At 38.0% G+C, this 12,718-nt stretch overlaps 1 long non-coding RNA gene across 2 annotated transcripts; it reads right to left on the bottom strand.

Annotated features, from left to right (window-relative positions):
- Positions 1-973: 973 nt before the first annotated feature.
- LOC128133038 (uncharacterized) lies at positions 974-2,358 on the bottom strand. Of its 2 annotated transcripts, none has more exons than XR_008231230.1 (3): positions 2,182-2,358; positions 1,760-1,828; positions 974-1,149 (listed from the first exon to the last, which is right to left on the bottom strand). It is a non-coding gene; the product is annotated as an uncharacterized LOC128133038 (long non-coding RNA). The 2 variants fall into 2 exon arrangements; XR_008231229.1 differs by having other exon boundaries at positions 2,186-2,358.
- Between the last annotated feature and the right edge of the window lie 10,360 nt (positions 2,359-12,718).

Below are 12,718 nucleotides of genomic sequence, written 5' to 3'. Positions count from 1 at the left end.
ACCAGCTCAAGACTCCAATTTTCAATTGTCTCACAGCGAAGACAGTCTTCTGCTTCTCGCTGCAGTCGCAGCTCTCAAACACCATCTCCATCTCGGAGATCCAGTCCATAATCTCAACAGGCTTTGGGCTTCCTGAGAGACTTGGTGGTTTCGCACCCAAGAAATTTTTGTACATCCGCCCATCCTTGTTGTTTCTCCCTTCTGGGCCATCCTTTTGCTCACCTTGAGTCCCTACTTGACTCACTTGGCGGCTATAGTTCCCTTCCTCAGATGGCTCGGGAACTGGCTCCATCGGTTCAACATGTATGGTAGGTTCGTCCCTATTTTCGTGGAGCATCCGTCTCATTTCTTCCCTTTGTTCAGCTAGCATAGCCTGAATCATGGCTTGAACTCCAGCCATGGTGACTGGCTCAGGTGCAACTTCTTCAACAACAGGTATTTGCTGAACCACTGGGGGTTGGTTCCTACCTCCATTTGCATTCACGTTTCCGCTACGGGTCCTTGCCATCTTGATCTATACACCGAATAAGGTGAATTTAGATCTTTATTTAGGATAGACGTTTTAAATCGTCCTTATCACTCCGAAACGTTTACATGCTAGTTCTAATATCGTAGTCGTACGTTTAGAATCCTAAACACATAAGGTTTCCAGATCCGATCGGCAACAGACCATAGATCCGAACAATTAACAGCATATTATGCACAAAGCATTTAGCACATAAAAGCATTTTAGGCACAATTCCTAAAATAAGCTAGTGCTCAAACCTCACAATCATCGCTTAGCATTCTAAGTTTAAGTCTAGAAATCCTACAAATTCCTAGTTCGCTTAAACTAATGCTCTGATACCAACTGTGACATCCCCAAAATCACGGCCAGAAAAGACCGGTTTGTTTATGCTTTGTTTAAAAATCAGAGTTAAATTTTAAATGAAAGTGTTGCGGAATTTGTCCCAAAACAAAAATATGATAAAGATTTATCAAAAGCATTTCCATAGAAATGTATTTCATTAAAAGACTCGGGATGTCATGTTCGTACAGATCAAAAGCATAAACAGTACAATATAAGCCTTACTACATTATTTCATATCTACAGGCCTATATCCGTAATCCCTCGTCCAAAACATCACACCTATGCTCATGCGCCACTACCTGTAATACATAAAATTGAGTGGGTCAGGCTTGGGAGCCTGGTGAGCACATAGGGTTTTCAACCCACAATAAATAAGTTTATTAATTTCATCGATAACAATAACCCGATTACTCGTTCCCGTTATCCTCACTTTACGTCCCTAAACACCTATCATAAGGGACCTAGCCTAAGGATCATCATCGGGACGGACACTACTGCTAAGGGGATTCCTCAGCAATAAATGTCCTAAAGGCAACCATGTGGGGGATGGAGTACACCGGTGAACATATCATTCACAAACACCTACAGGTTGCGAGCCTGCTAGTGTTCCACTGGACTGTCTAGAAGAGTCCGTGGTCGTCATCCATACTCCGCTAGATGACAGAATCAACAACATCAACATCGAGGCCTCTCATCATTTTATCACACATCACCTATTGCATCTACCCATGTTTTACCCCAACATTTTCGTAGATATAAAATACATATACAGTTTAAATCATTGAAAACATGTATAACAACGTTCATCTAGCATAGATAGCAAGTATTCAGATAATATGCACACATAGCACGTAATTTATATAAAATACTTCATATCTATGTGTAAGTTGAAAGTAACTATGCACTCACTTGTTAAGGTGATGATTCCAAAATCGGGCAGCGCTTGCTTCTAACGATTCTATTTTCCTTCGACGAAACCTAGCATTATTATCACTAAATTTTAGTCTAATATTTACCGTGACCAACTATTAGTCTTAGTATTATTATTATTATTATATAAGCGTTAAACAATATTTTCCAACCACTATTTACACACAGGGGCCAGACATAAAACACCGGAGGGCAGAACCATTTTGGCATATAGCACTTCTGAAATCCAACAACCCTATGCGGCCCTTTAAACCAGATTCCCCGTACCGCGAGTAGTTAAAAAAATATTATAACGACACTTATATAAGTTATAATAATAGCTCAAATATTTATTATAAGTTCATAATAACAATACTAATTTTAATTATATGCTATATTAAAATAAGGTAAGCATAACTTACTTACAAGGGGGTTTTAGCTAGGAGTCGGGCTCTGCAGGGGCAGAACTTCGTCGCTGAATCTTTCTAAGAAAGATTCGTGCAGCGCTTCAGCGCTCACCTTACTATACTAAGCTACAGAAAGAGAAGTCGAATCACGAGGGACCGAAATGCTCGGGGGATAAGGAGAGAAAGACTCTTGAATCAAGAGAATGGTGCAAGAAATATGAGAGCCCAAGGCTCTTATTTATACTAATTGAATTTTCAAAAACTACCCTCCATAATTACTTAATGACCTTTTAGTTATATAAACAACTAAACACCCCTCTATAATACTATTATAAATGGATTTAATGATATTTGTACTAAACTAATGTCGAAAGAACTCAACATTAGTCTTATAATGAGCGCATCGTCGATACCTTTCTAATGATATATACATATGTATATATATGTGTACGTATACATGATTTATACTTTATTTTAATACGTAAATATGCTATTATAATTTGTAACTCGTTCATACGAACTCCGTTTTTTGACGTTCTTTATATCCACGCGTAGATGAAGACGTACTCTACAACTTTCGTTTAGACTCCGTCGGCTAATTTTGACTTTATTTTTAAAGTTATATTTTTAACAAGCCGGGACAGGATTGGTCTGTTTAAAATCTCATAACTTCTTCATACGAAGTCAGATTTGGGCGTTCTTTTTATCGATGTTCTTAGTTAACATATTCTACGACTTTCGTTTAGATCACTAAGGCTAAATCTCGCTCTATCGTAAATTCACTATTCACGCTTCCCGGTATCGTGCCGGTTCTATCGTGAAATTTCGACGGGTCATAACTTCTTCGTTATAACTCGGATTTCGGCGTTCCTTATATGCACGGAAACCTTGAGACATATTCTACAACTTTATGTAGAGATATCGGGATTATCTCACACTTTAATTTTGACGCTCATTTTTATTCTTTATTAATTATACATTTATAATTAAATAATAAACGCATATAATTCACATGATACTCAAATATTTCATCTTTATTACTTCAAAAAGAGTTACAAGAGTTGACCTAGACTATTAATGCTTAGCCCTGAAACCCGGGCGTTACAATTCTCTCCCCCTTAGGATGATTCCGTCCCGGAATCATGCATCAGCAAACAGATGTGGATAGCGACTCATCATGTCATCCTCTGTTTCCCAAGTGAGATTCGGCCCATTCGAATGTTTCCATCGGACTAGCACCAAGTCGACCATCTTGCGTCGTAACTTCTTAGTCTTACGGTCAACAATTGCCTCAGGCTCTTCGATCAACCTTTTATTTTCATCCATCCTTAACTCTGAGATTGGAATTATGTCGGGAACATCTCCAGTGAATTTCCTCAAATAACACACATGGAAGGTGTTATGAATACCATTAAGTTCTTCGGGCAATTCCTGCTTGTAAGCTTGGTTCCCTATCTTCTGAAGAACTTTGAACAGTCCAATAAACCTTGGACTCAACTTTCCTCGTTTCCCAAATCGTATAAGTCCCTTCCACGGTGAGACTTTAGATGCAATCCTTAGGGCTTAAAACACTTATATAAAGTGTTTATTATGTCCAGGATGTCTTAAACATTATCAATTAGTCATTTGAGTCTAATTGAGTGCATATATGTGTGATTATATGTTCATTAGGATCGTAGTGTGTGCACAAGTCCTCGCTTGACACCTAGCCATCCTATACCGTTCAGTTCATTCCAATCACCAACTGCAGGTGAGTTCATTCCCCTAATCAATGTTTTAAATGATTTTAAATGCTTTAATGGGGGGGGGGGGGGAATACAAGTAGAAACAAACATGTTATTAAATCATTGATATGTATTTTATAACGGTGTTTGTCATTTAACAGATTTCACATGCTACAAAATGTGATGCATGAAATGGTTTTACATCTTAAAAGCACATTGTTACCAAATGTTTTACCTCTGAAATGTTTATTAAAATGACATCAATTCATTGTTAATTATTGTTCAAAACCCATAAGATGTCTTACAAAAACCATTTTCATTCTTGAACTAAACTATGCATATACACTTATATTCTTATATATGTATTGATGTTATAGTTTGCATCTTTCCTTTAGTTTCCCATACCCTTGAGTAGTAAGAGTGGGTAAACTTACATGGTCAACTAGTTATATTACAGTAGATTATCATAGGGATAATTTGAAGATATCAAACATTACTTCTATTACAAGGAGTCACACAAGAGTCAGTTCATTCATGAGTCTATACTAGTACATTACCTGATACATGAGTACTTACAGATGTTTACCTGATACATGAATATGTTTACATATACTTACATGATACCTGAACACGTTTACATGAACGCATTACATGAGTACCTTTACGTAGATACACTCAACTGTGTACATTAACATGAATACTTGTATCTCGAATTGCGAGGATGATTTATTAGTACCTTCTGTGTAAATCTTCCTGCATATCCCCGGTACCTTGGGATATCTAGACAGGACCCTATCCCTAGTACCTCGGGATACCTAGATGGGCCTCTATCCCATAGTACCTCGGTATATACGTACGGGACTAACCATTCCGGAACTCATCTGTTACCAACAGTGGGTAATGAACATCTACGGATGCCTACGGTTATTACTTATACTAGGAGTACCTTTACAGGGACTAACCATTCCTCCGCCCTGCTGCTGCTACAGAGGACAAGTGGACAATCTTCGGATGTTCATTAGGTTATATGTAATATGTTAGCCCTAGTACCTCGGGTCAACATTTACATTCGTCTTGTTGGCACCAGTACCTCCGGCTAACACTGACATGATTATATTTTTCCTGTTTACTTTATTTTGTGATATCTTTCACATAAACGAGGAGTTAGACTAAGTACTTTGGTACTAGTCAATAGAAAGGAAAAACTATCATTTTACATAGTCATAACAAAACATTCGGGTCTTGGTAGAAGACTACACTTCATACTTACAAAACATTCGGGTCTTTGTAGAAGACTACACTTCATACGTACAGAACATTCGGGTCTTGGTAGAAGACTACATTTCATACTTATAGAAAATAAGGGTTTTTTTAGGGATTTCATACTTAACACAACATTTTCATTTAAAGGTTTACATGACTTTCATAACAGATTTTCACAAACAAGGCAATGACACTTATATACTTATGAATTCACCAGCTTTAAAGCTGATGCTCGCTTTCAAAATAACTTGTATTCTCAGGTCATCAGTAGACAGGTACGGAGGCCAGGTTTTGAGAAGACGGAGCAGACAAGTCTCGTCTTTTATTTTGATTGTATATTTTTGGTGTCTTATTACAATGAAAGAACACACATGTATTAAACTTTACCTATAATGCAATGGATGATGTTGTTCCTTGTTTATTATATTACACTGTTGTGATACTGTACATGACGTCCTCCACCCCTGAACGTTTCTGCCGTTCGTGGTTTTGGGGTGTGACAGATTGGTATCAGAGCATTGTTTATAGTGAATATAGTATATCAACCCATAAAAGATATACTAACTATAAATATATGGGATTAAAACACTCTGTCTTAGAGTTATACTTTTAAATAATAAAATATTTAACAAAGTATACGTGCCTGCATTCATACTAAAATCAGTGTCACAACGACAATAACAAAAGTATTACGATTGTTGGATATCACAAGTAAGCCTGGGGATATATAGTCAGTCTTGGGAATGGCATAGCCTGATCAACTATGCTGGTCCGAGGAGTGATTAACATATGCCCAAGAGTGGTTGTGATGAGGCAACAAGTCTAAAAACTTACCAACACAACCATAAAGAAATACCATATGGGTATTCGGCCTTACTGTAATTATCTTAGTCAGTTCGTCTATTTTAGCTATTCCTTTTGTTGTTGGGCTATGGGGATTTAGTCCATGAGTCACATTCATTAATCATTTATTCTTATCCATGTCGTCATCTTTTAAACGTATAGTTAAAGATGCCGCCATGCAGAAGTACAAGACGTAACCCAAAAAACGAAGCACCGATACCACCACCTCCACCACCACCTGTACCCCTTCAACCACCAAATCCATTCGATGCCACTATGTTCCAGGCAGCTTTCACAGCGGCAGTTGCAGCTGCTGTGTCAGCAATCAACGCTCCTGCCCCTAGTGGATCAGGAACAGGTGCACCACCCTCGAACCACGGCGAAAGCCATGGACACCCTCGGGAATGCACCTACAAGGACTTCACCAACGCCAAACCCCGCAGCTTCAATGGTACTGGTGGGGTTATGGTGTTAAGACAATGGATTGAGAAGATGGAATCTGTCTTCGAGATCTGCAGATGCCAAGAAGGCAACAAGGTCAAGTTCGCAGCTTGTACCTTCTCTGACCGAGCACTAACATGGTGGAACAGCCATGTTAACTATCTAACTTTGGTGGTGGCGTATTCCATCGGCTGGGAAAAGTTGAAAGACATGCTGATGAAAGAATACTGTCCTCGAGGTGAAATACAAAAACTCGAGCAAGAATTTTGGGGTCTACAAATGGTTGGATCCGACATCACTACCTACACAAATAGGTTCTGTGATTTGGCAAACTTATGCCCTGATATGGTTGCTCTCCAGAGCAAAAAGATCGAGAGATATATCTGGGGACTGTCGCCCCAGATCCAGTCAAGTGTGATCGCTTCTAGGCCTATTACCTTTGATAGTGCCAAGGAATTGGTACAATCTCTTATCGATCACCGGAAACGTCAGAACACAACAATCCCTACACCTGTACCACAAAAATCCAACCCCGACTACCACAAGAAGGGGTGGAATAAGAGGAAAAGAGGGGCTCCGCAAGGATCCTCCAATACGCAACAACTTGTGGCGATCAATGCTGCCACAGTGACTCCTGTTGCCCCTGCGAACCTCTTACCAGCAAAAACATATGCTGGGACTCTCCCGAAGTGCACCAAGTGCAACTTCCACCACCACGGACCTTGCAGGGAGATGCAGTGCTCTAACTGCAACAAGAAAGGACACACCGCCCGTTACTGCAAGGCTCCAACAGCTCAAGCCGCCCAGGTCCCAAACGCCGGGATGGGCCAAACTTGCTATGGATGTGGCGAGGTGGGCCATTACAAGAGGAACTACCCTAAAGCGGGGATGGCTGGCGGAGTAGGAAGAGTTATGGCCTTAGGCCACGAGGAAGCAGTAGCTGATCCAACGATAGTTACTGGTACGTTCCTCCTCGATAACTCATATGCTTGCATACTTTTCGATAGTGGAGCCGAGAAAAGTTTTGTAAGTCACAAATTTGCACACCTGCTTAAACAAAAACCATGTGCATTAGATAGTTATTCACGGTAGAAATGGCTAACGGGAAAACAAAGAGTACAAACTGCATATACGTAGGTTGTACCTTAACTTTAGATAGCCATACTTTCAAGATAGATCTCATGCCAGTCACAATTAAATGTTTCGGCGTTATCATCAGTATGGATTGGTTGAGTCTTCTTCGTGCCGACATTATGTGCTTCGAAAAAGCAGTTCGTCTTAACCTTCCTAACAACGAAACTTTAATTATCTACAGCGACAAACCTAGTACGGGCCTTCGCATCATTTCGTGCATTCAAGCCCAGAAGTGCTTGCGGAAGGAGTACCATGCATTTCTCGCACACGTCGTCGATACCAGTCAAGAACTGAAATACATTCAGAAAATCCCAGAAGTACGCGACTTTCCCGACATATTCCCAGAAGAACTTCCCGGTTTACCACCACAACGCCAAGTCGAGTTCAGAATCGACTTAGTGCCAGGGGCTACAAGTTGGTTATGCATTGATAATACGTAAACGCATTAGTAACTTGATGTTATAAAACGTATTATTGTGTGTGATTTGATGAGTAAATAGTACAAACATATGAGTCAAAGTTTATCCGTTCCATTCATCTTAGATGGGATAAAAGCGATATCTATGGGCCCCTCTATGATTTATTGATGATAATCTAAGCGCTTGGCCAATCCTAGACTAAGTTGATGTGTTTAATTGAAGTCTGAGTCAATTGTCGTAAATCGGAAGTCGGGCAACATACCCTTGACAGAGAGAATGATTATAATCCATGTATCATGTCCATAAGATATCTTGTAGAACGGAGGAATATTTGATCCCTTATCTAAAGGATGCGTTACTGATAAGATCAGTGTTCGACAGCGGCTTTTGAAAGCTACGATTGCTGATCAGATTCTGAAGTCATACTTGCAATAATAGTTATTAGACTTATCCAAGTGGGAGACTGTTGGATTAGGTGTCTAAGCCCATAAATATATTTGGTATGTACTTGATTTGAGTATGAGCATGGTCCTTTTGAGTTGCCTTCACTCATGCAACTTGATAGGATGACTAGTGGAGAGAGAGAGAGAGAGAGTAGGATTTATTATATGAATAATAAATTGGCACTCAGAATGATTTGAGCAATATATTATAAGATCAATACATTATTTGGAAATCATATTATTAACTAGTAATTAATCAGAAATTAACTTGATATTAATTTTGGGATTAAAGGAACTAATTAATAATTGAGGGACTCTATTGTGAAAATCATTGATAGTTGCATAACTAGCCTGATGGACTCCATAGATTGGAGCGGACGAAATCCTATGGGGAAGCCCTATAGATTTCGTCCAAGGGCTCTAAGGAGGGAGTCTATGGGTTGCTTGGTGCCTAATTAAGGTATTAGGGTTTACACCTAAAAACCCTAGCAGCCACAACTATTTAATGGACCTCTACATAGGAAAATCGGAGTTATGCATATGATACATACCCTGGCCGATTTCCATACCTCTCCATCTCATGTTTTGCCTTGAGTGTTTGTGATTTCATTAGAGGTGCAACACTTTCGGCACTATGTTTTCAAGAGTCAAGGACTTCAAGGATTGTCTTGTTATTACTGATGGGTTTTGAGCATTCTAACGCTCCTAAGTGTACATGCAACCCTAAATACATTGGATCTATGTTTTCTCTATTATACATGCAAATATGAACTTTCCACGGTATTCATCCTAACTAGCATAATAACATTGATTCATATGAATATATCAAGTTATAATTACATACCTCTTTGATGTAGAATGTCTTCTGAAGCTCCGGGTGACCCAAGTGTGACACCTCAAATGGTTCACACAACACCAAATACAATTGGAATAGATTAGAGAGAAATCCACACTTCATAAAAATCGGCTAGCCCTTTCACTCACAAATTGTCACCGATTTTGTCAACAATAAGACGCTTATATAGTTAGTGACAATTAGGGTAAACCCTAATTGTCATGGCTTTCCATTTCCTTGGATCCATGGGTTCAAATATACCATGGATCATCTTATGAGTTTTAGCCCAACTTGACAATCCATGAAGCATTAGCCCACTATACAAGTATGGATGATTTACACAATCAACCCATATATTTAATTAGTCTTCTTTTGATCACTTAATTAATCCTAGATTAATTCTTGCTAATTGAATAATATTATTAATATATTAGAACTTATAATATATTAACAAACCTTCAGTGTTATTTCTCTCATTATAGTCTATCCAAATGCATGATGCCATGCAACCCAAATGGACCATGTCGGGTCGGGTCAATTCTTACTAATTATAGTTATGGACTTAGACATTAATCCAACAGTCTCCCACTTGGAGAAGTCTAAAACTATTATTGCAAGTATGACTTCAAGAACCGACTGGAAATCGTAGCTCTCAAAAGCTTCTGTCGAACTCTGACCTTGCCGATGATCTCTGACCTTTGTCAATGACTTGTCCATTAGATAAGGGATCATATATTCCTCCATTCTAGATATCATATGGACTGAGACATGGACTATAATCATTCTCTTTGTCTATTTGTTGTTTCCCGATTTCCGTTTTATGACGACCGACTAACTAAACAAATCAAATTAGTCCAGGCCCGACCGAGCACTTACATTTGTCATCACCAAATCATCGAGGGGCCCACATATATCGCTTTTATCCTGAAGGTAAAAGTAATGGATAAACTTCGACTCATATGGCTTGTTATACTACTTGTTGAATCATACACAATGGCACGTTTTATAACATCAAGTTACCAATGCATTTTCGTGCAATAAATGTATAACCAAATCATAGTAACAACTCATATCTCTAGGTTTGAAGAATATAATATATTATCATCTCATGATCACTCGTGATAAAATCCATGAAGTGATTACAATGAGCGTGGGTTGAATCGAATACTCATAACTTATGAGCACTCATGAGTGTTGTAGCAGCACTTTATCCAACAACTTAGACCTCTACAAGCCAACCCATGACAGTCTTGATTCATATCTACTTCCAACATATGACCGACTGTGGATGGTTTGAATAACTTAGTCTTTCAGGAAGAATGGCCTAGTTTATTCTGGAAGTCAAAACATGCAAAATGAAACACAAGAATAATTGAATCCAATATGGTCTCAGAACTTATGAATATAAATAAAACACCTTTTATTTATCACCATATGATTACACATTATTCATTGCATACTGTTTCAGCTATCAACTTTATTCTTGAATTAAAACAATAGTTGTCCCATGCTCCAAGCATGTACACTATGTTTTCTAAACACTAGTCATGCCACACACCAAGTATGCATACTATGTTTGTCTATGATATTTACTTTGCGAAATAGACCAATTGAACATAACTCCAATGATTCTCATTTCACAGTCCCAAATCCTTACTGCAAATGCAAGAACTCCAAATTCATGCCATTTACTGAAATCTGCTAGATTCTAAATTTACATGCATTGATCCTCTTGTAATGATTATGCACAAAGTCACAAAGACTTGACAACAAACCTTACAGAGCATTCCAAAGGAGATCGACTCCTTGGAAACATCCTTCTTTCATTAAGTTTCATAATCTTACACAAATTTATTGGACAACTTCAACCTATGGGATCATTTCCATGTTCCCTTTTTGACTATCACTTCTGAACAAGAGTTGCCTTTTTCCAAAATATGTCAATATGGTCCTTCCAAAAATTAATACTATACTTCCAACTGTCCTTGAGCAACCAATCTTTGGTAAACCTTAGATAGTCCTCAACAATTTTTTAATCCTTTTAGTCATATCCAGTTCTAGATCTTTTCCCTTCTTAATGCCCCAGACATTTGGAAAATTTTAGAAAGGATGAATATAGCACATGTAATCGATCCTATATCCGAAGCATATGGGACACGATTCATGATGTCTCACATAAAGACTAAACCAATCTTTTGCTATAATATTTCCATTTCAATTTGCCAAGTTCTCATAATTCAGATTATGAAAAGGGATGCCGTAATCATAATCAAATTTTAGAACGCAAATAATGGACCCATATATAGAATTTTCTTATGTTGAGCCATTCCAACATAACATTCATATATATGCTTGACTAAATACGATTAAAACCTCAATCTAAGCTTTTAGATTTGAGATGAAGTATAATTTCCTCTCCCTTAATTATAGCAAGACAACTCTTTCCCAATTGAGACCTTTTGTTTTCTATAATTAACATTGCTAACTTGCAACCTTTATCATAATTATCATGCTCCCACTAACATGATTATTAGAATAACACTTATGCTCCCACTAGCTTTGACATGTACTCAGAAATCAGTTGGACTTCTGGAAATCAATACTTTATTGACTTTTTTTTACCAAAGTTCAGATTCCTGATACTAGATTGCTTTTTGATAAAACTTTATCAATATCATACAGCTTATTTTAGATAGCTCACAGGTGTGTCTAAACAATTTTAAGAACTATGAAAAGAGATCCTGTAATCATAGTCTCGATTGTTTAGACCTTTTCCACTTCTCACAAGTCCATGTTAGTGTGCCGTTTAACCACACATGCTCCACTAACGACTTTGAGAATGCAAATATCACATTTGCTATCTAGCTAAAATCTACTTAGTGAAAGTGTTTCCTCACCATAATTTTCATGAATCGGAGAGAAACCTTATGACACTTAGATTTAATAGTGTATGTGTTCTTATCCATGTGAATTGTCAAAACCATAGTCACAAAACAAGGATAAAGACAAATTCAAACTCATATGGACTGAACTCAATCTCAATTTCTTGCCATCTGGCAGCTCAAGGGCCTGTCATTGCTTCCAAGTTGTTGTGCAACCAATTGAGAACTCTAAGAACTCATATGCAAAGCCAACATTAACTGGAATGAGCACAGAAAATGTCAACACGATAGGTTATAAACCTCAAGTCGTGTGCTAGTGAATAACTTCAGGTTTTATTCTTGATTAGTTCTTGAGACTTTCAAGACCTTTAAGACTCCCACTGTCCTCTTGACATATAAGACTTTCTTGCCAGATATTCAAGAGATAGTTTGGATTCTAATCAAGACAAACACTTCACACAATTAGCCTTAGTTGGTCTTTGTTTTATCCAAAACATCACAACTTACCAATTTCAAATGTACAAGAGTAGAAAACTTTTACTCTTACATTTGACAAGTGTTTTAAACT

Source organism: Lactuca sativa, chromosome 3 (assembly GCF_002870075.4).
Source record: "Lactuca sativa cultivar Salinas chromosome 3, Lsat_Salinas_v11, whole genome shotgun sequence".
Lineage (NCBI taxonomy): Eukaryota > Viridiplantae > Streptophyta > Magnoliopsida > Asterales > Asteraceae > Lactuca > Lactuca sativa.
The sequence above is the reverse complement of the archived record's forward strand: the minus strand, read 5'-3'. Positions and strand labels throughout refer to the sequence as shown.